This window comes from Sapajus apella, unplaced genomic scaffold, assembly GCF_009761245.1.
Source record: "Sapajus apella isolate SASKATOON/1434 unplaced genomic scaffold, GSC_monkey_1.0 scaffold214, whole genome shotgun sequence".
NCBI classification, from domain to species: Eukaryota; Metazoa; Chordata; class Mammalia; order Primates; family Cebidae; genus Sapajus; species Sapajus apella.
The window spans coordinates 766,860-779,135 of NW_022437154.1; the positions used below are offsets into that span (position 1 = coordinate 766,860).

Genomic DNA, 12,276 nt, shown 5'->3' on the forward strand with positions numbered 1-12,276 from the left:
CTGCCATGACATCCAGCTAATTTTTTTTCTCATAAATAGAGATAAGACCTCACTATATTGCCCAGACTGGTCTGCAATTCCTGAGCTCTAGCTATCCTTCCGCCTCAGCCTCCCAAAGTGCTGAGGTTACAGACACGGAGCACTCTACCCAGCCCATATGTTTCTCGAACTCGTGACCTCAGGTGATCTGCCCACCTCGGCCTCCTAAAGTGCTGGGATTACAGGCGTGAGCCACTGCGCACCGCCCCATCTGTTTCTTTTATAGTGAAAATAACATTTTGTGAAAAGTACTGTGTTCTTTACACGTTTAAGATTACACTATTAAAAGCTGAGATCTCAGTTTTTAATATTATTGCAAATCTGACTTTTTTTTTTTTTTTTTTTTTCCTTGAGATGGAATATCCCTCTGTCTCCCAGGCTGGAGTGCAGTGGAGCAATTTCGGCTCACTGCAGCCTCCATCTCCGGGGTTCAAGCGATTCTCCTGCCTCAGCCTCCTGAGTAGCTGGGACTACAGGCACGTGCCACCATACCTGGCTAATGTTTTGTATTTTTAGTAGAGATAGGGTTTCACCATGTTAGCCAGGATGGTCTTGATCTTCTGCCCTCATGATCTGCCCACCTTAGACTCCCAAAGTGTTGGGATTACAGGCATGAGCCACTGCGACCAGCCTATGTATTTTTTTTCACATTTTCAGAAATCTCTTTGTTTCTGTATATATATAAAGCATTGTTACTTTATGTTCTCTCTGATAATTCCAGTATCTGTGTCTAGAGTCTATCTGTTGTTTCTGCTGGGTCTCAGAGTATATTGTTTCCTTGCGGTGTTTATGAATTTTTTAAACTGGAGATCTCATTTTCTTTTTTTTTAGAGACAAGTGTCTCTCCCTACATTGCCCAGGCTGGTCTCGAACGCCTGGCCTCAAGTGCCGGGATTTCTGGCACGAGCTACCATGCCCAGCCAAGATGTTCCTTTTCCTTGGAACTTGAGCAACACAAAATCCTGAGGCCTGGTGGGTTGTGTTCCCCTGGGGCAGATTCTCAACGAGGCACACTTCTGTCCGCAGGGACACATTTCAATGTCCTGAGACATTTCTGGGTGTCACAGCTGTGTGTGACATGCACGTAACATGTCCCTGCACATGTTACGGGCACCTCGGGGATAGAGACCAGGGATGCTGCTCACATCCTGCAAGGAGACTGACCCACCAGCATCACCAGGGCGGGCTCCAGGCAGGGTCTGCCTGTGCCTCTGCCAGCCACCTAGACCCTGCCACTTGGGGCCACTCTACCTTCTCCCCTTGTGGTCTCCAGGGCCACACTCTAGCCTGATTTCAAGCTGTAAACTTGGAGGACATATTTTTCTTCACCTTGCATGGAACCCCAAAGCTGAAAGGCAGTTGTTCCAGAGGCCCCAGCCTGTCTCACATTTCTGCTTTAGCTGCAGGGTCCAGCTCTATGTGGGTGGTCTCCTGATGAAGTCACTCTGGGACAGACACTGTTCTGTCTGCTGCTTCCAGTCCTGTAAAGTTGCCGGGAAACCCCAGGGCATGGGAGGTACCCTCAAAGGCAGACATGAGAAGGCCCTGGTGGGCAGACCCCAGCCTCCTAATGGGGAGGGGGTGCTCTCCTTGGCTGCTGCTGGCCCACCCACTGTGCTGCAGTCCACCTGGTGCTGGGGCTGTGGGGCACAGGCCTTCAGGACCCACTTCCTTTCCTGCCAGGAGGTCCAGTCCTGGTATCTTTATGTCCCCAGGAAAGCCCACTCCCATCCTCAGGGGAGGAGGGCAGCTGCATGCTGGGCTGGATTGAGTCTGTCCTGGGATACCCCTGCAGACCGGGTGCAGAGGGGGACGTGGCTCTGTGGGGTTGCAGTGGGCAGGTGAGTGTGGAGCTGGATTCCGGAAAGGAATTGACCACTGCCTGCCAGGAGCCCCTCCTCTGAGACAGGGGTGACTTGTGGGAGAGTGCACCAAAGTGCCCTGGTCACGAGGGGTCCCTGCACCCCCCACACAGTGACCCCCGCATTGGGGTCCCTGCACCCCACACACACTGACCCTGCATTGGGGTCCCTGGGGCTCACACACACTGACCCTGCATTGGGGTCCCTGGGGCCCACACACACTGACCCTGCATTGGGGTCCCTGCACCCCCACATACTGACTCTGCATTGGGGTCCCTGTGTCCCCTCCATTCTGACCCCTCATTGGGTTCCCTGCACCCCACAAACACTGACCTTATATTGGAATCCCTGTACCCCCCCCACACTGACCCCGCATTGGGGTCCCTGGGGCCTACACACACTGACCCCGCATCAGGGACCCTGGACTGCAGAAGCCATCCGTGATGTTGCCATGCCCTGGCTCTGGTGGAACTCAGTACATCCAGGCCAGGCTGGGCAGGGGCCCCCCCACCAGTACCTACCCCAGCACACCAGGAGTGGGCCTGGGTGGGGGGCAGGGAGTGACACCCAAGGGGACCTGCCCCAGCCTCCTCCTGTACCCTGGGGGTTTTCCTTGTCCTTGGCTCAGGGAAATGGCTTCTTTCCTCTGAAACCTGGGGTCAGGCTGGGCGTGGGGAAAAAAGGGGGGTGAGCAGGACTCCAGACCTTAGGAATCCTGAATGGCGTGGGGGAGGGGGGACAACAGGCTCTGCCTATGACGTGCCTGGGAGCTGTCTGGGGGCCCAGAGTGACCCCTTTCCTGGGGACAGGCCCTCCTGGGGAGACAGGCGCACAGGTTGTTGTGTGGGACTCAACGTGGGGCAGCGTTCTGGCCAGGATGAGGAAGGCCAGGACGGGGTGGGGGGGGTCTGCGGGAGGCACAGGCAGGCCAAGCTCCCCGATCTGCTGCAGCCAGACTCCCTCAGCCTTGACCGGGACCGGAAATCCGACCGCCATCCCTGCCAGGCTAGCATACCCCGCTTAGAGGCCATCCCCACTCCCTCCATCTGCTCCCATCCAAGCGACAGCCACCCTGTGCTGGTGCCCTGGGGAGGGGAAAGCTGGCCTTGGACCCGCATCGGAGCCTCCCGCGCACTCCGCTGGCCATTGTCGGAGGTGCAGCCTGGCGTGATCAGCGCCTTTCCCTGGAGAGGGGACCCAGGGCAGCACCGCTGGAAACCGCTGGAACTGCTGGGGCAGCCAGAGATCTGTCAACTCGTGGAGGGATCCCCCGTGTCCACTGACAGCGGCAGTAGTAGCTGCAGGCCATGCGGACTCAAGAGAGCCCAGCCCATGTCAGCACCAGGGGCCAAAACGGAGTCCAGGGCTCGGCGCCAGGTCAGCCTGGGGCAGGCCTGGGGAGCCCGATGGCAAGGGGGGCAGAAAGGCGCCCACTCAGGGACTGCGCCTGGGCCTGCCAGGGGTCTCCAGACAGAGAGGATGAGACCTGCGACGGGGAGCCTGCTCTCGCAGGGCTGAGTGCCAGGCCGGCCCTGGGGGCCCGCTGGCCTCACACGGACTAGATGATGGTGGAGTCCAGAGCCCCCCTTGTCCTGCTGGCTCAGGGCGCGGGCCTCAACAGCTGCTTAATGAGCATGACGACTTCTGCTCCAGCTGCGTGATGCGCTCACTCTTCTCGGCCACCTCCTTCGGCATGAGGATGGTCTGCTGCCAGCCCGGGGCGAGGTGGACGTCAGGGCAGGGCAGGGGGGCCCGGAGGAGGAGTGGGCAGGGCCCGGCTGGCACAGACCGCAGCCAGCAGCTCCCCCAGGCCCGGGGCCACCTCCTGTACCTCGCGCAGTAGCCGCCCCAGTGGGTGCGGGCTCCCCGCGGCCCCAAAGTCGGCGCAGCCTCTGCTCTGGCCCAGGCGGCGCTGGCGCTCCGGCACTCCTGCTGCTGCTGCTGGAACCAGTCGCCGCCCCGCGCCATCATCTCCAAACCCTGCAGCAGCACCTCCTTCTGCTCCCACGCCGCCAGTGGTGGTGAGCCTCCGACGTTCCCCTCGGTCACCGCGCCGCCGGGCATCCCCTGAGTCCGCCTCCAGGGCCTGCAGGCCGCTGCACCTGCGTCCGCGCTCGGGCTCCGTTCCAGTGCCGCGCTCTGGGGCTGCTCGGGCTCCGCGGGGGCAGGGTGCCGCCTGGACTGGGGGACATAGCTGCTCCGGGCTGCGGGCCCGCGCCGCTGGAGCCGGCCTGAGAGCTCGCACGCCCAGAGGCATGGACTTCCTCTCCAGTACAGGCCGCGGCTAGTAGGGGGGCACCGACACCAGGAGCTGCAGCGGCGACTGGTCCCCTGGGGGGCCGTGGCGAGCTTGGGACCCGGGACTGCCGTCAGCCTCAGCAGCGAGGTGCGCAGGCCGGCCACGAAGCGTTGGAAGATCAAGTCGCCGCTGGCCGGCGCCACCTGGCACAGACCCTGGAGCACCCCGCAGCGCAGCTCGCGCGCGTCGGCACCCTGCCAGAGGGACTCGATCTCGCGCAGGTGCCGCCGCGCCATCGGTCGTCCAGGATGTGGAACAGGGTGCGCTGGCTCTGCAGAAAGGCGCGGGGCAGCCCCCCCACTTGCTGGGCGAGGGGGCGGGCTCCGCGGGAGGCACGCAGCCCAGATCAGCCTTCGTGGCTCGGGTCCCCGTGTCCACCCGCTTGTTCCCGCACGGCGCCACGGTGGGGCCGGCTCGGCGCGCTCCTGTATTTATTTTTAATAGATAATAAAATAATAAGGTCCCTTCTCTCTTCCTCGGCGCTGCCTACGGAGGTAGCAGCGATCTCCTCCTCGGCATCATGGCTGCCCTTAGACCCCTTGTGAAACCCAAGATCGTCAAAAAGAGAACCAAGAAGTTCATCCGGCACCAGTCAGGCCGATATGTCAAAATTAAGCGTAACTGGCGGAAACCCAGAGGTATTGACAACAGGGTTCGTAGAAGGTTCAAGGGCCAGATCTTGATGCCTAACATTGGTTATGGGAGCAACAAGAAAACAAAGCACATGCTGCCCAGTGGCTTCCGGAAGTTCCTGGTCCACAACGTCAAGGAGCTGGAGGTGCTGCTGATGTGCAACAAATCTTACTGTGCTGAGATCGCTGACAATGTTTCCTCCAAGAACCGCAAAGCCATTGTGGAAAGAGCTGCCCAGCTGGCCATCAGAGTCACCAACCCCAATGCCAGGCTGCGCAGTGAAGAAAATGAGTAGACAGCTTATGTGCACATTTTGTGTTTAAATAAAACTGGCATCTTCCTTTAAAAAAAAAATAAAATAAAATAATAAAATGGGTTGTGTTGCTCAGGCTGGTCTCGAATTCCTTGGCTCAAGGGATCTTCCCACCTTGCCCTCCAGAGCGCTAGACTTACAGGCATGAGCCGCGACACTGGACAAGGAGGAATTTTATAGGCAGAACACTGTTGAGCCTTGCCATGGCATGATAATGTGGTTTCATTTTAATTTCTCCCCTTCAAATGTTTCTCTTTTTAAAAATTATTATTTTTGGCCAGGCGTGGTAGTGTAAGCCTCTAATTCCAACACTTTGAGAGGCTGAGGCAGGAGGATCCATTGAGCCCGACAGTTTGAGGTTACGAAGCTATGATTTCACCACTGCACTCCAGCCTGGGCGACAGAGTGAGACCCTATCTCTATTTCTTTTTAAAAGGCGCATAATAATTGTACATAATTTACATAATTGTACATAATTATAATTGTACATAATAATTGTACATATTGTGATGTTTCAGTACGTGTACCTCCAAATGTTTCTGAGCATGGCTATGAAGCGTCTCTGTTCCCTGATAATCACCACGCAGTGTTGATTTTTATGTATCAATCCTTTTTCATGTTAATGTCAACTGAGAGGAAATGTTTGTAGATCATAAGCAGAAACACAGTTTGTTCATTCAACAATCATTTATCATCTGTTGGTATGTGCCAGGTCCTTGTTTATTAGGGTTGGAGCTCTCTATCCTTGAGGAATTGCCCTCTAGTTCTTTGAAAGCAGTTATGAAACTAGACAGTACCTGTCAAGGAGGAGGACTTGTTATGTTCAGGGAGGACAGAGAGTCGAGCTTCTGAATTCTTAGTATACATTGGAGGGCTCAAAGTATGTTTGCTGAGACATGGAATCAACTTCAATGCCCATCAGCAGTGGATTGCATAAAGAAAATGTGGTACATATGCACCATGGAATACTCACAACCATAAAAAGGGTCATATCTTTCACAGCAAGGATGGAGCCGTTGTTGCATTATTCTAAGTGAACTAATGCAACAACAGAAAACTGAATGCCAGCCAGGTGTGCTGGCTCACACCTGTAATCCCTGGACTTTGGGAGGCCAAGGCAGGTGGATTCCTTAAGGTCAGGAGTTCAAGACCAGCCTGGCCAACATGGTGAACCCTGTCTCAACTAAAAATACCAAATTAGCCAGGCATAGTGGCAGGTGCCTGTAATCCCAGCCACTTGGGAGGCTGAGGCAGGAGAATTGCTTGCACTTGGGAAGCAGATATTGCAGGAAGTCAAGATCACGCACCACCGCACTTCAGCCTGGGCAAAAGACCGAGACTCCGTTTCAAAAAAGAAAAAAAAAGAAGAGGAAGAAGAAAAAGAACAAATGCCACACATTATCCCTTATGAGTGGGATCTAAACATTAAGTGCATGCAGACACAAAGAAGCGAACAATAGACACCTGGGCCTACTTGAGTGTGGCGAGTGGGAGGAGGGTGAGGGTCAAAAAGCTGCCTATAGGGTACTGTGCTTATTAGCTGGGTGACAAAATAATCTGTGCACCAAACCCTGAGACACACAATTGACCTACGTAAAACGCCTGCACATGTGCCGCCGAATCTAAGATAAAAGTTGGAAAGAAAAACAGAAAACAAAAAAACTAACGTATGTTTGCTGAAGAATGAGTGAAACTGTTGACATTTTTGTTCCTCACATAGCGTACAAAGCAGGTATTGCTTTGCTTAGGGGGATTATCTGTAAGATACAGGGGGCTATTCCGAGGCTTTCGGTCCGGGAAGCCTGAGACTCACTGTCCTGGTTAACTGCAGTGCTGTCTCCAGTGCACTTCATCTGCCTGTAACCACGTGTGTTTATGGATGATGCACACACCCCGGAAATAGCTCTCCCTGGACACGTGTGGGTTCAATGTTCCTGGTTTCAGCCATTCACAAGTTTCCCTATAGAGGTGTGGCTACATTGTTCCCAGTTATTTATTTTCCTGAGGCATCACTGTTTAATGTACATTTCCATATGATGGAAATTATATGATTTAATGAGGTTAATGGAGTTGGGGGGTTCATATAAGCCTCTGGCTGTACCTCTCAGAATAGAAGCTCTGCTGTTGGCCTTTATGAAAACCCATCTTGGCCAGGCTCAGTGCCTCATGCCTGCAATCCCAGCACTGTGGGAGGCCAAGGCAGGAGGAATATTTGAGGCCAGGAGTTTGAGACCAACCTGGGCAACATAGCAAGACCCCATCTCTACAGAAGTAGTAATAATAAAAATAAATTAGCCGGGCATGGTGGCATGTACCTGTTGTTCCAGCTGCTTGGGAGGCTGATGTAGGAAGATCGCTTGAGCCCAGGACTTTGAGGCTGCAATGAGCTAAGGTCATGCCACTGCCCTCCGGCTGGAGCCATGGTCTTATATATGTACAGTTTAATCTCTTAAGTACCACGGTGAGTATAATGGGAAAGCATATGAAATATCTGGGACAAGACAACAGCTTTTGAAATTGTTTTCCATGGTACTTTCATTTTGCCTGTTTTTTTTTTTTCTTTTCTGTTTTTAATCTAGATTTTTTTTTCAACTTGTGTCAAGTATAAGAAAGTTGAGGTAGAAAATTTTCCAAAACAAGTTTATTTTTAAGTATTTTATTTTATTTTTTTGGAAATGGAGTTTTGCCCAGGCTGGAGTACAGTGCTGTAATCTCAGCTCACTGCAAATTCCGCCTCCTGGGTTTAAGCAATTCTCCTGCCTCAGCCTCCCAAGTAGCTGGGATTACAGACATGAGCCCCCACGCCAGGTTAATTTTAAAATTTTTAGTAGATATGGGGTTTTACCATGTTGGCCAGGCTGGTCTCGAACTCCTGACCTCAGGTAATCCACCCACCTTGGCCTCCCAAAGTGCTAGGATTACGAGTGTGAGCCACCGTGCACAGCCCATTTTCTTAGTTGACATGAAGCTCGGTAAATGCGAGCCTTGGAGGTAATTTTTAAAAACATTAGAAGCAACTGTAAAAACTTGTGTTTTGAATGGAACTGTTAGAAGCGTTTGAGGCTGGAAAGTGGTCAGAGCCTCTCACTGCTGTCGTGCTGCCCTTACAGTGCTACAAGTATTGGCAAAAGCCCACATCAGAAGCTGTGATAATAGTAAGGGCTCAGCACTACCTCCTGGGATGGCTAGAAGCAAAGCCAGACAAAATGGACAGCAAATGCTGGCCTTGCTGTTAGGAATGTAAAATGGTGCAGCTGCTGTGGAAAACAGTTTAGCAGTTTCTCAAAAGATTAAACATAGAACTACCGTATTACCCGGAGATTTCACTCCTAGGTATATATTTAAAAGAATTGAAACAGCGCCTCAAAGAGATACTTGTACACTCATGTTCATAGCAGCACTATTCTGTCTCTCTCTCTCTTATTTTATTTATTTATTTTTTTGAGACAGAGTCCCACTCCGTTGCCCAGGCTGGAGTGCAATGGCGTGATCTCAGCTCACTGCAACCTCTGCCTCCCGGGTTCAAGCAATTCTCCTGTCACAGCCTCTGAAGTAGCTGGGACTACAGGCATGCGCTACCACAACAGGCTAAGTTTTGTAATTTTATTACAGATGGGGTTTTACCATGTTGGCCAGGCTGGTCTCAAACTCCTGACCTCAGGTGATCTGCCCATCTTTACCTCCCAAAGTGCTGGGATTAGAGGCATGAGCCACTGTGCTTGGTCAGCAGCAATCTCCTCAATAGCCAATGGTGGAAGTAACTCGAGTGTCCATCAATAGATGAATAGATGAACAAAACGGTGCATATACATATAATGGAATATTATTCGGCCTTAAAAGGAAGGCAATCTTGATATTTGCTCTACCACGACGGACCTTGGAAGCATTCTGCTTCATGAAATAAGCCAGACACAGGAGGACAGCTGTTGTGTGATTCCATTTGCATGAGGTACCTACTTGCTGTTGTATGATTCCACCTGCATGAGGTAAATTCATAGGGACAGAAAGTAGAACGCCAGAGGCTGGGGAAAGTTGGAAAGGGGAAGCTATTGTTTAATGGGTACAGACTATTTGCTAGGTATGATAAAACAGTTTTGGGTTATAGATAGCGGTGCTAGCTACACGGCAATGTGAATTTATTTAATGCAACTGAATTGCATATTTAGGAATAGTAAAAATGATAAATATTGTTAGCTATATTGTACCACAATTTAAGAAAAGTGAGGCCAGGTGCTGTGGCTCACACCTGAATCCCAGCACTTTGCGAGGCTGAAGCAGGTGGATCACTTGAGCTCAGGAGTTTGAGACCAGCCTGGGAAACATGGCAAAACCCTATTTCTACAAAAAATACAAAAACTAGCCAGGCGTGGTGGCACATGCCTGTAGTCCCAGCTACTCTGGAGGCAGAGGTGGGAGAATTACTTGAGCTCAGGAGGTGGAGGCTGTAGTGAGCCACGATCATGCCACTGCACTCCAGCCTGGGTGGCAGAATGAGACCTTGTCTCAAAAAAAAAAAAAAAAAAAAAAAAAAAGGTCAATCTAGAGTAGTGGCTTTTTTTTTTCTTTCTTTTTTTCAGATAGGGTCTTACTTTGTCACCCAGGCTGGAATGAAGCGGTGCAGTCATAGCTCACTGCCACCTCCATTTCCTGGGCTCAAGGGATCCTCCTGCCTTGGCCTCCCGAAGTGCTAGGATTATAGGTGTGGGCTACTGCACCTGGCTGGAGTAGTGGTTCTTAGTGTGTTTCCCTGACCACCAACATCAGCATCATTTGGGAGCTTGTTAAAAATGCAAATTTTCACTGGCTGGGCACAGTGGCTGGAATTAGAACTGGGCACTGCAGTGAGGACGTCCAGATTACAGGCAGCTGTTTAAGACTTCATCCCTTGTAGGTTTGCAAATAGCCTCTTAGCTATAATAAGCTCATCATCTTGTACCATTTTACAATATAGGTACCATTATATGATATAAGTTTTTTTCCTGAGTTTATTGGAGGGCCTTTTTGGATTTTAAAGTATTGATCTAGGCCGGGCATGGTGGCTCACACATGTAATCCCAGCACTTTCGGAGGTTGAAGCAAGAAGATCACTTGAACCTATGAGTTTGAGACGAGCCTGGGCAACACGAGGAGACCCTGTCTCTACAAAAAAATTATAAAGACCAGGCATGGTGGCTCATGCCTATAATCCCAGCACTTTGGGAGGCCGAGGTGGGGAATCACCTGGGGTTGAGAGTTCAAGCCAGCCTGAGCAACATGGAGAAACCCTGTCTCTACTAAAAATACAAAATTAGCTGGGTGTGGTGGTGCATGCCTATAATCACAGCTACTTGAGAGACTGAGGCAGGAGAATCACTTGAACCCAGGAGGTGGAGGTTGTGGTGAGGTGAGATCGTGCCACTGCACTCCAGCCTGGGCAACAAGAGAAATCTCCATTTCAAAAAAAAAATTGTTTTTAAATTAGCCAGGCATGCTGGCATGCTCCTGTAGTCCCTGCTACTTGGGAGGCTGAGGTGGGAGGATCAGTTGAGCCTGGAAGGTTGAGGCTGCAGTGAGCCAGGATTGGCCAGGCTGGGCAACAGAGTGAGACTCTGTCTTAAAAAAATAAAAAATAAAAGAAGTATTGGCCTAGCAGGTTTGAAATAGCTAAGATGACTGACGTTGATAATTGTACATCCTCCTGACCAGCTGCATCCCTTTAAAAGGGAGTAATGGAGGTGTGGGTCAAGGAGACATTCAGGAAGAGTCCTGGTTTCTTGAGTACTGTATGTGACTCAGACTCAGGATTGATTCAGTTACCTAGGGCACAGGGTTGGGTCTCAGCCTTAGGAAGAACTCGGGGGCCAGTTAGATTTGGTGCAGATTAGCATCGAGTCTAATCTGCAGGCCAGGGCCAGATTAGCAGCAAGTCTGACATGTCACATCCTAGAATTGCAGACTAGAAGGGGACAAGTCACTTCTGTCAGATTCATTTGGGGCTTTGAGACAGGCAAAATTGAGTGTGAGGGAGGTGAATATGTTGTGGGGGGATACGCGAACATGAACGTGTTACTGGGGAATAGAGATGGATGCAGTCGTCAGGTAGCTTTGGGTGGACGGAGTGGAGGGAACAGAGCCAGGAAGAAAGAGGCTAGTTACTATGTTTTCAGAGCTACGAACCACTCTCTTCTGTCCTGGATTAATTTTTTTGCCGGTGACACTCTTAAAGTTTAGCACTCGGGACTAAAGACAGTATCACAAATGAAGTCTGATAGGACTGTTTGTTTTGAACATTGTGCTTCTGTAAGGTTTTGTGTGTGTGTGTGTGTGTGTGTGTGTGTGTGTGTGTGTATACATATGGAATCATTAGCATAGGATTATATGGAATATATGTCTAGAATATGTATACGGAATCTTTTTATATGATTTCTTTTGATATATATAGAACCATCAGTATATGATTACATATGGAATGCAGGTATGGAATCTTTTGTGACTGACTTTTTTCATTCAGCATCATACCTTTGAGGTTCATCTGAATTGCTGCTAATTAGCCCACTGATCGTTGGGATTCGGTGCAGCTTTTGGCTATTGTGAACAAAGCTGCTATGAACACAGGTTTTTCTGTTTGTTTGCTTGTTTGTTTGAGATTAAGTCTTGCTTTGTCACTCAGGTCGGAATGCAGTGGCACAATCTCGGCTCACTGCAACCTCCGCTCCAGGGTTGAAGCAATTCTCCTATACCAGCCTCCCGAGTAGCTGGGATTACAGGTGGGCACCACCATCCTCGGCTAATCTTTGTATTTTTAGTTGAGCGGGGTTTCACCATGTTGGTCAGGCTGGTCTTGAACTCCTGATCTTGTGATCCACCCGCCTCAGCCTCCCAAAGTGCTGGGATTAGTGACGCGAGCCACCGCACCCAGCCTGTTTTTGTTTTTTAAATGTGAACGTTAAGTTCACATTTCTCTGGAATAAATGCCCAAGCTGAATTGTATGTTAAGTACATGTTGAGTTTTATAAGAAGGTACTAAAGTATATTCGAGAACAGCTGTACTCGATACACTTTATAATATAAAATATATTCTCATCGACAATGTATAAATGATCCAGTTTCTCCAGCATTTGGCACTACCGTTATGTTTTATTTTAGCCATT

At 50.6% G+C, this 12,276-nt stretch overlaps 2 pseudogenes across 1 annotated transcript; one reads left to right on the forward strand and one right to left on the reverse strand.

The window, feature by feature from the left end:
* Window positions 1-3,501: 3,501 nt before the first annotated feature.
* Window positions 3,502-4,531, reverse strand: LOC116544379 (annotated as a pseudogene).
* Window positions 4,532-4,665: 134 nt separating this feature from the next.
* Window positions 4,666-5,177, forward strand: LOC116544359 (annotated as a pseudogene). The gene has a single exon (XR_004265896.1). The product of XR_004265896.1 is annotated as a 60S ribosomal protein L32 pseudogene (transcript).
* The last annotated feature ends 7,099 nt before the right edge of the window (window positions 5,178-12,276 follow it).